The sequence below is a fragment of the Geotrypetes seraphini genome, chromosome 13 (assembly GCF_902459505.1).
Source record: "Geotrypetes seraphini chromosome 13, aGeoSer1.1, whole genome shotgun sequence".
Lineage (NCBI taxonomy): Eukaryota > Metazoa > Chordata > Amphibia > Gymnophiona > Dermophiidae > Geotrypetes > Geotrypetes seraphini.
In genome coordinates this window covers 57,102,023-57,114,503 of record NC_047096.1, presented here as the reverse complement: position 1 = coordinate 57,114,503, position 12,481 = coordinate 57,102,023, and positions in this window count along the sequence as shown.

Below are 12,481 nucleotides of genomic sequence, written 5' to 3'. Positions count from 1 at the left end.
GAAATCTATAAAGAAAAAAAGAAAAAAAACCCAAAACTTTTAAAAGATTACGAGTTGTACAAAATTCAGCTGTACGATTGATTTTTGGTTTGAAAAAATGGGAGCACATCAGTTCCTACTACCAAACATTACACTGGTTATCAATGGAGGCTAGAGACTTGTTCAAATTTGCCAAAGTCATACTCTGCTCTACCACCTCCTCTGGAAGCGCATTCCAGGTGTCCACCACCCTCTGAGTGAAGAAGAACTTCCTAGCATTTGTTCTGAACCTATCTCCCTTCAATTTTTTAGAGTGCCCTCTAGTTTTTGTTGCCCCCGCCAATCTGAAGAATCTGTCCCTCTCTACCTTCGCTATACCCTTCATGATCTTATAAGTTTCTATCATATCCCCTCTAAGTCTCCACTTTTCCAGGGAAAAAGAGCCCCAGCTTCTCCAGCCTCTCAGCATATGAGAGGTTTTCCATGCCCTTTATCATTTTTGTTGCTCTTCTCTGGACCCTCTTGAGTATCGCCATATCCATCTTAAGGTATGGTGACCAGAACTGAATGCAGTACTCCAGATGCGGTCGCACCATCGCCCTATTCAGCGGGAGGATAACTTCCTTGGTTCTGGTAGTGATACCTTTTTTGATAATGCCCAACATTCTGTTCGCCTTTTTTGAGGCCGCAGCGCATTGTGCTGCCGGTTTCATTGTTTTATCCACCAAAACCCCCCAAGTCCTTTTCTAGGTTGCCTTTCCCCAATATTATCCCCCCCATCGTGTAACTGTACATCGGGTTCCCTTTCCCTATGTGCATAACTTTACATTTCTCTACATTAAAGCTCATCTGCCATTTATTTGCCCACTCACTCAGTTTGTTCAGGTCCCTTTGAAGTTCTTTGCATTCCTCTACAGATCTAACCTTGCCAGAGAGTTTTGTGTCATCCGCAAATTTTATAACTTCGCACGTTGTCCCTGTTTCCAAGTCATTAATAAATATATTGAATAGCAGCACTGACACTTGTGGGATGCCACTTGTGACCCCTTTCCAGTCAGAATAGTGTCCCTTTATTCCTACCCTCTGTTTCCTGTTCGCCAGCCAGTTTCTGATCCATAGGTTTATGTCCCCTTCCACCCCGTGGTTCCACAGTTTCCTTAGTAGGCGCTCGTGAGGTACCTTGTCGAAGGCTTTCTGGAAGTCCAGGTATACTATTTCTATGGGGTCACCTTTGTCCAAATGTTCGCTTATCCCTTCGAAGAAGTGCAGCAGATTCGTTTGGCAAGATCTTCCAGTACAGAAACCATGCTGGCTTGTTCTCATCAGCTTATTTTTTTCTATATGCTCATTGATACTTTCCTTGATTAATGATTCGGCCATCTTCCCCGTAACTGAGGTTAATCTGACCGGTCTATAATTCCCCGGGTCGCCTCTGGATCCCTTCTTGAAGATAGGTGTAACATTTGCTATCCTCCAGTCTACCGGTATTACCCGTTTTCAAGGATAGGTTGCAAATATGCTGCAGTAATTCCGCTATTTCGTCTCTAAGTTCTTTTAGTATCTTGGGTGGATTCCGTCCAGGCCCGGATATTTTTGTCAGTTCTTAGCCTATCTATCTGCTTGAGGACGTCTTCGTGGCTTACCTCCATGCACGATAATTTTTCCTCTTGGTCCCCCTTGAAGAATTTTTCCGGTTCCAGAACATTGGATATGTCCTCTTTCGTGAAGACCGACGAGAAGAACGTGTTTAATCTGTCTGCTACTTCCTTTTCCTCTGTTACCACTCCTTTCTTGTCACCCTCATCCAGGGGTCCCACCTCCTCCCTCGCCGGCTGCTTTCCCTTCACATATCGAAAGAAGGGTTTAAAGTTCCGTGCCTCCTTCGCAAGTCTCTCTTCATACTCTCTCTTTGCTGTTCTGACCATGCGGTGACATTCTTTTTGGTGCTTCCTGTGCTCTTTCCAAATTTCCTCGGTTTTATCCTTCTTCCATGTCCCCAGAAAGGGTGGTAGATGCATGGAACAGTCTCCCAGAAGGAGTAGTGGAGACAGAGACTGTGTCTGAATTCAAGAAGGCGTGGGATAGACACATGGGATCTCTTAAGAGAGAAGAAGAGATAATGGTTACTGTGGATGGACAGACTGGATGGGCCATTTGGCCTTTATCTGCCATCATGTTCTATGTTTGCCATCTGGATGAAGGAAAAATGAAAGAAAGATGCTGGCCACCTAGGTGTGGGGGGGAGTAAGAGAAGGGGAGATGTTGGCCATTTGGGAGGGGTGGGATATGAAAATATGCTGGCAACCTAGGTGTGGGAGAAGGGAATTAAGAGAAGGAGAGATGTTAGCCACCTTGGTGGGGGTAAGAAAAGGGAAGGGGAGATGCTAAACACTTTTGGAGGATAGAGTAGGGAATGAAAGGATGATGCTATATATGGAGGGGCAGGGAAAAGGAGGTAAGATGCTGGTCATGGGAGGAGGGCATTAAGCCCTTTAGGGGAGGCACACAGCTGAAGATTTTACAAGGGCATCAGATACCTTCAAGCCTGTCCCTTATCTCCTGCTTACATATATTGAGCACATTAAGGTATAAGTGGATAGCTTAATGAGCATAAAGAATACTGGTGGAAAAGATGATGCAATACCCATGTCAAAAATTCCAAGTTCGGTGACCAAGACTATTCTATGCAAACATATGAATCAATTATCAGTAAAGTCTATATTTAGAGAGAGAATGTGGGCTGGTGGTTTATCTCTGAAAATGTGCTGCACCCTGGGACCACTGCAATTGCTTTTTGCTTTATGTTAGTTGCTTGGTTTGGTTTTAATGCTTTATGCTCTGTAGCCATGCCTTATCCTATATCGACTTAAGAAACAGAAAGATCGATAGAGAACGTTAGAATGTTAAAAAAAAACAACCCCAGACAATACTAGGACCTTCATTAAATATAAGCATTAAGATCTTATTTAAAGGAAAATGATGCCAGCTTTGGCTCAGAAGGCAAAAGTATGCAACCATGATCAGAAGTCCTCCCCCCCAAAAATGAAGTCAATCTGTCAGTCGTACCGTTGAAGACTTCCTTTTTCTCTTTAACACTATTCCAGACAAAGTAATTCATAAATCAATTCTGCCATTTGATTTAGCCCTCTGTCAAGAATAATCTCAGCCCATTAATATTTCCTACAGGTTTTGACCAGCTTACGAAGAACTTCATGACACTGTTACTCCATTCCTAGCTAAAAGGACACGATTTCTATCAGTCCACCAGTACCTGTCATTAGCACCTTGGAACCAGAAAGGTTTCCCAGAACCTCTTAGAAGTAAGCTATCATTGGATTGTTCACTTCATCTGTTACTTCTATTAAAGACATCAAAACTTTAAAAATACTCTGGCTTCAATACAAAATCAGTGTAACTTGTGATAATAAGGTGTCACTTGGTCTGACTTTTTTGGATTGAAAATCAAATGAATTTGCCGTATGGAAGAAAGAGAGTGTTGAGGTGGATAAGGAATACCCAAACTAGAGAATGACATAGGGACACATTTTTCCCTGTCCCCGCAGGAACTCAATTTCCCCATCCCATCGTCGCTGCCCCATTCCTGTAAGCTTTGCCTTAACCACACAAGCCTCAAACACTTACGATTTCAAAGTGTTTGAGGCTTTTGCAAATGAGGACAGTGTTTCCAGGAATGGTAAAATGAGTTCCCACGGGGATGGAGAAAAATTTGTCCCCGTCATTCTCTAATTGTACTTTTTCTGTCCCTAGTGGGCTCACAGTCTGTTTTTGTACCTTGGGCAATGGAGGGTTAAGTGACTTGTCCAGTGTCACATGGAGCTGCAGTGGAAACTGAACCCAGCTGCCCAGGATTGCAGTCTAATGTGCTATGTTTATGTTTATTTGGAATTTATAGACCACATCAGTGTGGTTTACATAAAATCAACAGAAGGAAAAGAACTCCATTGCATTAAAAGGAAAGTTCTATCCCATCCTATATATAGGTCTCAGACGTCTGGATTTACCTGTCCGGGCGTTCGGACGGCTTTTCAAAACCCGGCACTTTCTCCGAGTCTGGCGGGGCTGAGTCTGGTGTGCATCTGCGCATGCGCAGATTTGACGCGGTGATGTCACATGCATGTGCAATGTCATCATGTTGCATATGCACAAGCGCAGATGCATTCCAGACCCGGCCCAAAGAGATGAGGTTTGCGTGGGGCTGGAGTTGGGAGGCAGAATGGGGCAGTTCCACATGTCCTCCTTTACCAGCTGCAAAATCTGGTAACCATAGACATCACTGGTGGTAGATGCTTTTGTGGACTGACATTTCGGAGTTTAGGGGGATGAAAGGACTGACAATGCCTCTTGGTGGTACAGATCTAAATTCTTGTCTTGGGGAGGGTCCAGGAAAGAAAATGCAGTTAGTGGCATGAGTGAACTGGGGGTATTTTCACCATGGGATGTGGGGGGGGGGGGAGGGGGAGTTTAATTTTTTGCACAGGACACCACAAAGCCTAGAGCCACCCTTGGTTCTGATTCAGAGGGAAAAGTGTTCCCTCACAGCGTGCTGGGTCAGTGCCAATTTAGACAGTAGTGTGCCCAGTGGCATAGTAAGAAGGGGGGTGGTCTGCTCCGGAAACCATGTTGGCGCCAGCACCATTCTTCGCTTCGCCCCCTGCCTCTTCCCACTCCTCCCCTTCCCCCATACCTCTAGTTGTTCAGCGCTGCGAGCAATAACTTCAACGTGTTCCTCATGATCGTGTCAGTTCTCCCACTGACGTCACTTCTAGGTGCCGCATACAGGAAGTGACGTCAGAGGGAGAGCTGCTGGGGTCGTGAGGAGCACGCAGCAGGGGGATTGGGGAAGGAGTGAGGGGCAGAGACAAGGGCGGGGGAGGGGCGACCGAGTTGATGCACTGAATAACAAGTTCAGACCTAGTAGTAGGTTGGTTGTCCAAAGGGTGGATATTTAAAGAAACCCGCCTCCAAGTCTTAAGGCTTTTCCTGTTCCTCAAAGGTGGTTTATCTGCCCTCTTACCTAATTGTGTTGATGAGTTTGGTGGGTACTATGTTTATTCAATACTTGATATACCGTCTAGCATCTAGTACTTAGACAGTTTAAAATGCTAAAAGATATTAATATTAAAATAAGTTTAAAAAAAAATATATATATATACACAGGTTCAATGAATAAGACATAACAAACAAAGACAAGGGGATCGAGGGGGAGGTGAGAGCAAAATACATTGAGATAAAAGTAAATAAGAAAGGGTGATAAAAGGGGAGGGGAAAACCATAAAGGGGGGGGATAGCGCTTCTTAAAAGCGGTTGGTATTCATGATTGAGAACGATTAAGAAGGTTATGAAGGGTAGCGGTTTCCTGGCGGTGGGAACTTGTGCTATAGGTTATTAGCTCATTGGGTGATGAGCGGTTTTATTAAATAAAGCTCACTGAATGGATATCTCATGAGTCAGCTGACCAATAAGGGGCATGGATACGGTTACCAGACGTCTGAAAAACCCGGCTGTCCGGAGGAATTTCCAAAACCTGGCAGTTTGTCCAGACCTCAGGGTCATGGCTGGAGTTCAACTTCAAATTCAATTTATTTAATATACTGCAAATATAAAACCAAGGTTAAAATCTAAGCGGTTAACAATGAATATAAATGGGGGAAAGGAAAAGCAAATGTCATTACACTTAAAGGAAAAAAACAATAAGGTTAGATTGCAATAAAATTTGTATGGGGAAATTAGGGAAAAGGAGTGACTCTCGACCGATACCTTACTTTAGATGCTCACACGGATCTACTGACCAGAAAATGCTTCTCAACATTATGGAAGCTAAGAAACATCAAAAAATACTTTGATGCAGCATCATTACGTCTACTGGTACAATTTTCTATTCTAAGCATGCTGGACTATTGCAACATTATTTACTTGGGATCCTTCAAGAAAACCCTTCAAAGACTCTGAATTATTCAAAATTTGGCAGTACATCTGATTTTCGGTTTAAAAAAATGGGAACACATAAGTCCCTATTATCAAAAACTTCACTGGCTGTCCCTCGAGGCTAGAGTTTTATTTAAATTTTCTTGTCTCTGTTTCAAATCAATCTTCGGTTTGGCCCCTATGTACCTGGTCTCCCATTTCAATATGGGTTGCACTATTAGGCCCATACGTAAAATCCACATATTTACACACCCAACAATAAAGTCCCACCGTTACAAAAGATTCCTGGACAGAACTCTAGCCTTCCAGGCAGGTCAACTGAACGACTGGCTAGGTAACATTATCATGCTCTCCTCATCTTATATTAGTTTTAGAAAATTAGTAAAAACGAAACTGTTCAACCGATTTGTCACCTAAGAATTTGTTGTTCATTATCTCTCATATTCTGTATACTGAATCCATTGCTTCTACATTGTAACTACGTCGCTGACTGCCCAGCTCTTCTTATTTGTACTTGTATTCATTGTTTCTATATTGTAATTATATCGCTGCCTGTCCAGCTCCTCTTATTGTAAACCGCCTCGAACTACCATGGCTTTGGCGGTATATAAGAAATAAATTATTATTATTATATATTTTTCCTTATTACCTCCCCCCCTTTTGCCACGATAGCGTATTTTTAGCGCAGGCTGGTGCACTGAATGCTCTGCGCTGCTCCCAATGCTCATAACTCTGACTGTCAGGATTAGTGCAGAGCATTCAGCGCACTGGCTTGTGCAAAAATCTGCGATTGCAGTTTTGTAAAAGGAACTAAAATACTTGTAAAATAAAATGAGATTTAGAATATCAAAGAAAACTAGAAAACTAGAATGCCTTCAACTGAGCTTTGAATGTGAAGAATGATTTTTCTTCACGAAGATAAGTAGAAAGAGAATTCCACAGAGTAGGTGCCATAATGGAAAACAAAGTTTCTAAGCACGTCAAGAAGTAATTGCCTAAAAGAAGGAACACCCAACAGAGTTCTCCGTGCAGTATAATGAACTAAAAAACTAAACCCCTCCTTTACTAGCGTGTAGCACGGGTTTTAGCGCTGGCAGTGGCAGTAACTGCTCCGACGCTCATAGGGGTAAATAAAGAAGGGAGTCCAGAAGACATAACTTGAAAAGAAATTATATTATATTTAAATGGAATTCGATAAGCTATTGGAAGAATGTGTTCCGCTTTTAGAAGTGGAGTCACATGATTGAATTTTGAGTATCCATACAGGGCGTCTGCGCGAACATTAACACAATGATGTCATACACATGCGCTCATGCACATGATGTCAACACACCTATGTCCGTGCATGTGCAGACACAGTCCCAAGCTCAGGTAGGTTTGTGTGGAGGCGGGATGGGGGATGGAATGGGAGGCAGAACAGGGCGGGGCTTGGGCAGGGCAAGGCGGGAACAGGTGTCCTCTTTTCTCAAAGAGGAAATCTGGCAATCCTAGGTATGGAGGTTGGTGCCATCCTCAGGCCCTAGCTTTCAGGGCGGGGCTAAGGGAACTTGAATACAAGTTAATTGTTGAAAGATTTGTTTGTAAGAAGTTAACATGGTTTTTTTTGCTTATAATAAACAAAGCTGTGGCCTAATCTTTCTACCAACATTATGTCTGTTTCTGTTGCACTCTTTAATATTGGTAAGGTAAGATGAATCTTAGGGCAATGGATAGAGGGAAAGTAGGATAACTAGAGAAAAAGAAAGCAGAAAGAAGAACTGCGGGGTGGGGATAAACTCAAAGAGAGCCATTCCAAATCCACGAGTTATTTCTTTTCACCAAGCTGCACCATAAAAATATCCAATAAAAACAGACCACACTTCCTACAGCAGGTAATATTTAAGTGGATGCGACTGCATTTTGTCAGGGAGACAGCTGGGTGAAAAATTGAAAAGCTAGAACACAGTTTCCCTTTGCAGTGCTTGAAAAGCCCAGGACACATCCTCATTGCTATTTTCATAAGCCACCTGCTGCAGGGTTCTTCCTTCCCTCCGCTTGTCCCTGAAATGCTGAACCAGATCATCTTGGGAAGAAGCTCTGGGGTTCACAATGGAAAAATTGCTTCCTTCTGACTGTTGCTGCCATGTCTTCCACACATCCTCCCAGGAGGGCTTCTGCAGAGGAGGGGGTAAAAAAATAAAGTGTCAGGCAAGCATGCTGAGGTTTGTGTATCCAGAGGATGTAGGCAGACAGAAACCTTCTTTTTAAAGTTTCTTTAAGGCTTTTTTTTTCCATGGTAAATTTGTGGCCCCTTTGGGGCAGATAACTGTTCCTGTTTTCCACCATTGGCGATCAGTTTGGCCAAGCTGCAGCTGAAAAACACAACATTAAATTACTGGCCCCTTCCTGAAGTTCGTCTTTCCTCTTGGTGGTTCAGGTTGCGGAACGGGTGCCAGAATTTTACACAAACCCTTCCTCCCCTTTTCAAAATAAAACAGAAAGACAAGGCCTTTGATGAACGGCGAGGAGACCCTCAGAGATCAGCCCCTTCTCTTTTGTAAGGTTGCCCTGTATTCTTACCCCTGACACCCCCACCCTCTCCATGTACAATGTGGGGATGAGGGTTGCCAAACTGGGGGCAATATCTGGAAATGAGCGAAGGCTGCCAGGTTATTGCAAGAACTCAGCTTATGTTATGAGAGAAGACATCCCTTGTTCAAAGAAAAAATATGATTTAAACCTTGCTTCCTTCCTAATGGTTCTGTGCTTAGACTTTTTATGGGCTTAGGTGGAAACCGGATATCTGCATTTTATAGCCAGGGAGTTGCAGTTTGTGTGCGCCTCCTACCTTTGAAGCCGGCATACCTTGGGTTCAAAGCTCTGCTTTGCTTCACTTTAAGGATCTTTTCTTCCTTTTTCCTTCTGCAAAGTCTGTGCTTTATCCATCCTCCATCAAGGCCGTACTCTGCACTTTCCCAAGGGCTCTCCCAGTAAGTTCTGAATATTTTTGAGAAGTTGCTGAAGGGGAGCTCAGGTGCATTGAGCAGTTCTTGAATAAAGATCTCCAGGCTCATAGTAACATCGTAAATGATGGCAGATAAGGTGCAGCAAAGCCCATGCAGTCTGCACAAAGAGAAGTTTATTTAAAAATTTGATTAAATGCCTATCAAATACCATGTGTTTTACAAAAATGAGAATTAAGGGGAAAAACAGATTAAAACAAGATAATATTTAAGAACAAAAAATGTATAAATGGACACATAATACATACATTAAACGAAAAGAAAGAGGGTAGAACTACAATACATTATAGAAAAGAGAACGTAAATAGGAAAAACAATAGGGAAAAGGGAAAATTTAGTTGCTGGAACCATTGAAGAAAGAGAGGAGAATTTAATATTCAACAGTGTCTTTAAATAAAAATCTTTTTAAGGCTCCTTTAAATTTGTCTAGATTTTGTTCAACTCCAAGATGAGTTGGTAAGGCATTCTAGATTGTGGGTGCAGTTATTGAAAATATTGGTATCCGGCGAGTGTTTATCATTTTTAATGAGGGAACTCAGAGCAGATGTTGGCTGGAAGATCTTAAAGATCTGTTAGATTCGAATGGAATAAGAATTTTATCTATGAAGGCTGGTTCCTTTGTTTTAAGGGTTTTGAATATTAATAAAGCGATCTTGTACGTTATTCTGTGTTGAACAGGAAGCCAATGGGCTTTCTTTAAGAGAGGAGTAATGTGCTCGTATTTCTTCATATTTGTGATGACTTTAATGGCAGTATTTTGTATTAACTGAAGGTGCCTAACATCTTTCTGGCAGATTCCCTTATATAGGGAGTTACAATAGTCTATTTTTGAGATTATAAGAGAATGGATCAGAATGTTTAGTGAAGATGGTTCCAAGATTTTTGCCAATGATCTAATCATTCTAAGTCTGTGAAAACAACTTCTAACCACTGCTCCTATTTTTGCATGAAAATTAAGCCATCTATAATTACACTCCAAAATTTTACCGTATCAACTAAATTGATTGGTGTGTTGTTAATACAGATAGGGGATGCAAGGTGGACATTTTCTTTCCAGGGGAAGAAGAGACTATTAGTTTTGGAGATGCTGAGGGGTGGGCCAGGGGTGTACCTGTCACTCCAAACAAGTTACCCCCCTAAGTCCTTTTTTTAAGACTGAAAAAGTCATTTAAGTTTTGCTTTGAGAGGAAGTGTTCTATACTTTTATTCCATCCTTGTTACCATACAGGGATCCTCTCTATTTCACATTTTTAAAAATTTTGTACAGGGTCAGCTCAAGAAACTGTGGCACCCTGAGCCAACTTGGTTCACCCCCCTCCTATTCATCAATGTACCCCCCATCATTTGCACATCCTTCCCCATGGGTCCAGCATCTACCCCCTCCCTCAGTCCAGCAATTCCTCCCTTCTCTCTCCTCCCTGCCTGAGAGACCAGCATTCCTCGTTCCTTCGCCTCTCTCCCTCTGCCCCCTTCCCTTGGTTCTGGTAAACTATGCACACCACTGGCAGTAGAAGCCTTAAAAACGGGCTGTCTTCGGTCAGACACTGGGCCTTCCCTCTGCTTTTCCCCTATGATCAATAAGGGAGGCCAGGGAGGGTAGACTGCCCGCCAATTACTCTAGCCTGGCTCCCTTTGAAATCAATTCTGGGTCATGGGGCCAGGAAGTGCTATCAGAGGGAAAGCCAATGTCAGTGCGAGCAGCAGGCCAGAGAAGCTGCTTGTGCTGGCAAAGATTTATAGAGGTACAGGGGTGGGAAGAGAGTACATGAGGGCACATAGAGAGTGGGGAATGGAGAGGAGGGCGCCATCCCACGGGCACCTCCTACCCTCACTATGGCACTGCCTGTAATGCAATTTCCTGTGAGAAGGACATAGCAGAGGGAAGATCCAGAGTTTGACCGAAGGTAGCCTGTCTTCAAGCTGCTGCTGCCGTCAGTGATACACACAGTTTATAAAACATGATGAAGGGAAGAGCAGGAGCAATGCAAGATCTGCAGTGCATCATGATTTTCTGCTCCAATTGCTTTCAGATATCAGACTTAATCAGGTTGTCTTTGTTTGGTTTTCTAAATTTTGACTGTTTCGATCTTATTCAGTTAATATTGATGGTAATATTTCTAATTCCTGGCAGCCTTCTTGTGGGGTTCCCCAGGGCTCTCTGCTTTTCCCAATCTTGTTCAATCTTTAAATGACAACTTTGAATACTTACAAGTTGCCAGTTTGGGAAACGCTTTTTACCTTTATATTGATCGAGATTGACTCAAATATTACCAATTTAACTTTTAAAATAAACCACTGTATTTCCAAACTTCAAACTTGGGCTATGTCTGTCCAGATGAAGTTAAATGCAGCTAAACTTTTGTGGTTAGGCCCAAAACTGGATTATCTTCCTTCCACTGTACTTTTGGATTCTGGAGCTTCCCTACAAATTGAGTTCTCCTCCTAGATTTTGGGAATACTTTTCGACTCTTCCCTTACCTTTAAGGATCAAATAAACTCTGATTAAGAAATGTTTTTTCAGTTTATGAATGCTGAGGAAGGTTAGATCTCTTTTCCATCAACGTCATTTTTCTGTCTTGGTCCAATCAATTATACTATCTTGGCTAGATTATTGTAATGCCATTTATCTTGGTATCTCAAAGATCTATCTCCAAAGACTACAATTGATTCAGAATACCGCTGCAAAGTTGATTTATGGAAAAAGCAAATTCGACCATGTGATTCCATTGCTTTTGAGTTTCCATTGGCTCCCAGTTTATCTCAGAATCTAGTTTAAATGTTTTTGTATTATTTTCAAAATTTGATATGGTATTTTTGTTCCTTTTCTATGGAATATTTATAGATTTTCATATGCGAGAGGCACTCAATGATTTAAACTTTCCCTCCCTTCTAGGAAAGGAATTTAAGGAGTCAAGAATTTTAGCCTTTCTCTGGCTTTTAAATTTCCCCAATTATGGAATGAACTTCCATTAATTTTGAGGTGTCCCAGCTCTTTTCAATCTTTCTGTAAATCTTTAAAAACTTTTCTATTTGCTAAACATTTTGAAAATTAATCCTCTTGTATTTTAGCTTATTTTTTAACTTATTGTTTACCGCGTCGAGCTTCCTCTGGTTGAAGACCTGGTATATAAAGTTAAGTTTTAGTTTAGTTTATAGAAGGGAGAGAAAGAAGTGGAGATAGGCTGGATCAGGTCCAGTGGTGTAGTAAAGAGGGATTGGGGGGGCGGTCTGCCCTCGGGCGCCCTGTTGTTGGAGGCATCAGCCTCTTCCCACTCCTCCCCTTGCCACGCACGTGCCCCCCCCTTTCATTCCCCTGTACCTCTGATCATTCACCACCGTGAGCAACAACTTTAACATGCTCCTCGTGATCACGTCATCTCTCCTGCTGACATCACTTCCAGGTGCTGCGCATAGGAAGTGACATCAGTGAGAGAGATGACGGGGTCACGAGGAGCACAGTGAAGTTCTTGTTGCTCACAGCGGTGAATAACTACAGGGAAAGGGAAGGGGGGCATGTGTGTGGCAGGGGGGATTAGGGAAGGAGCAGGGGTGGA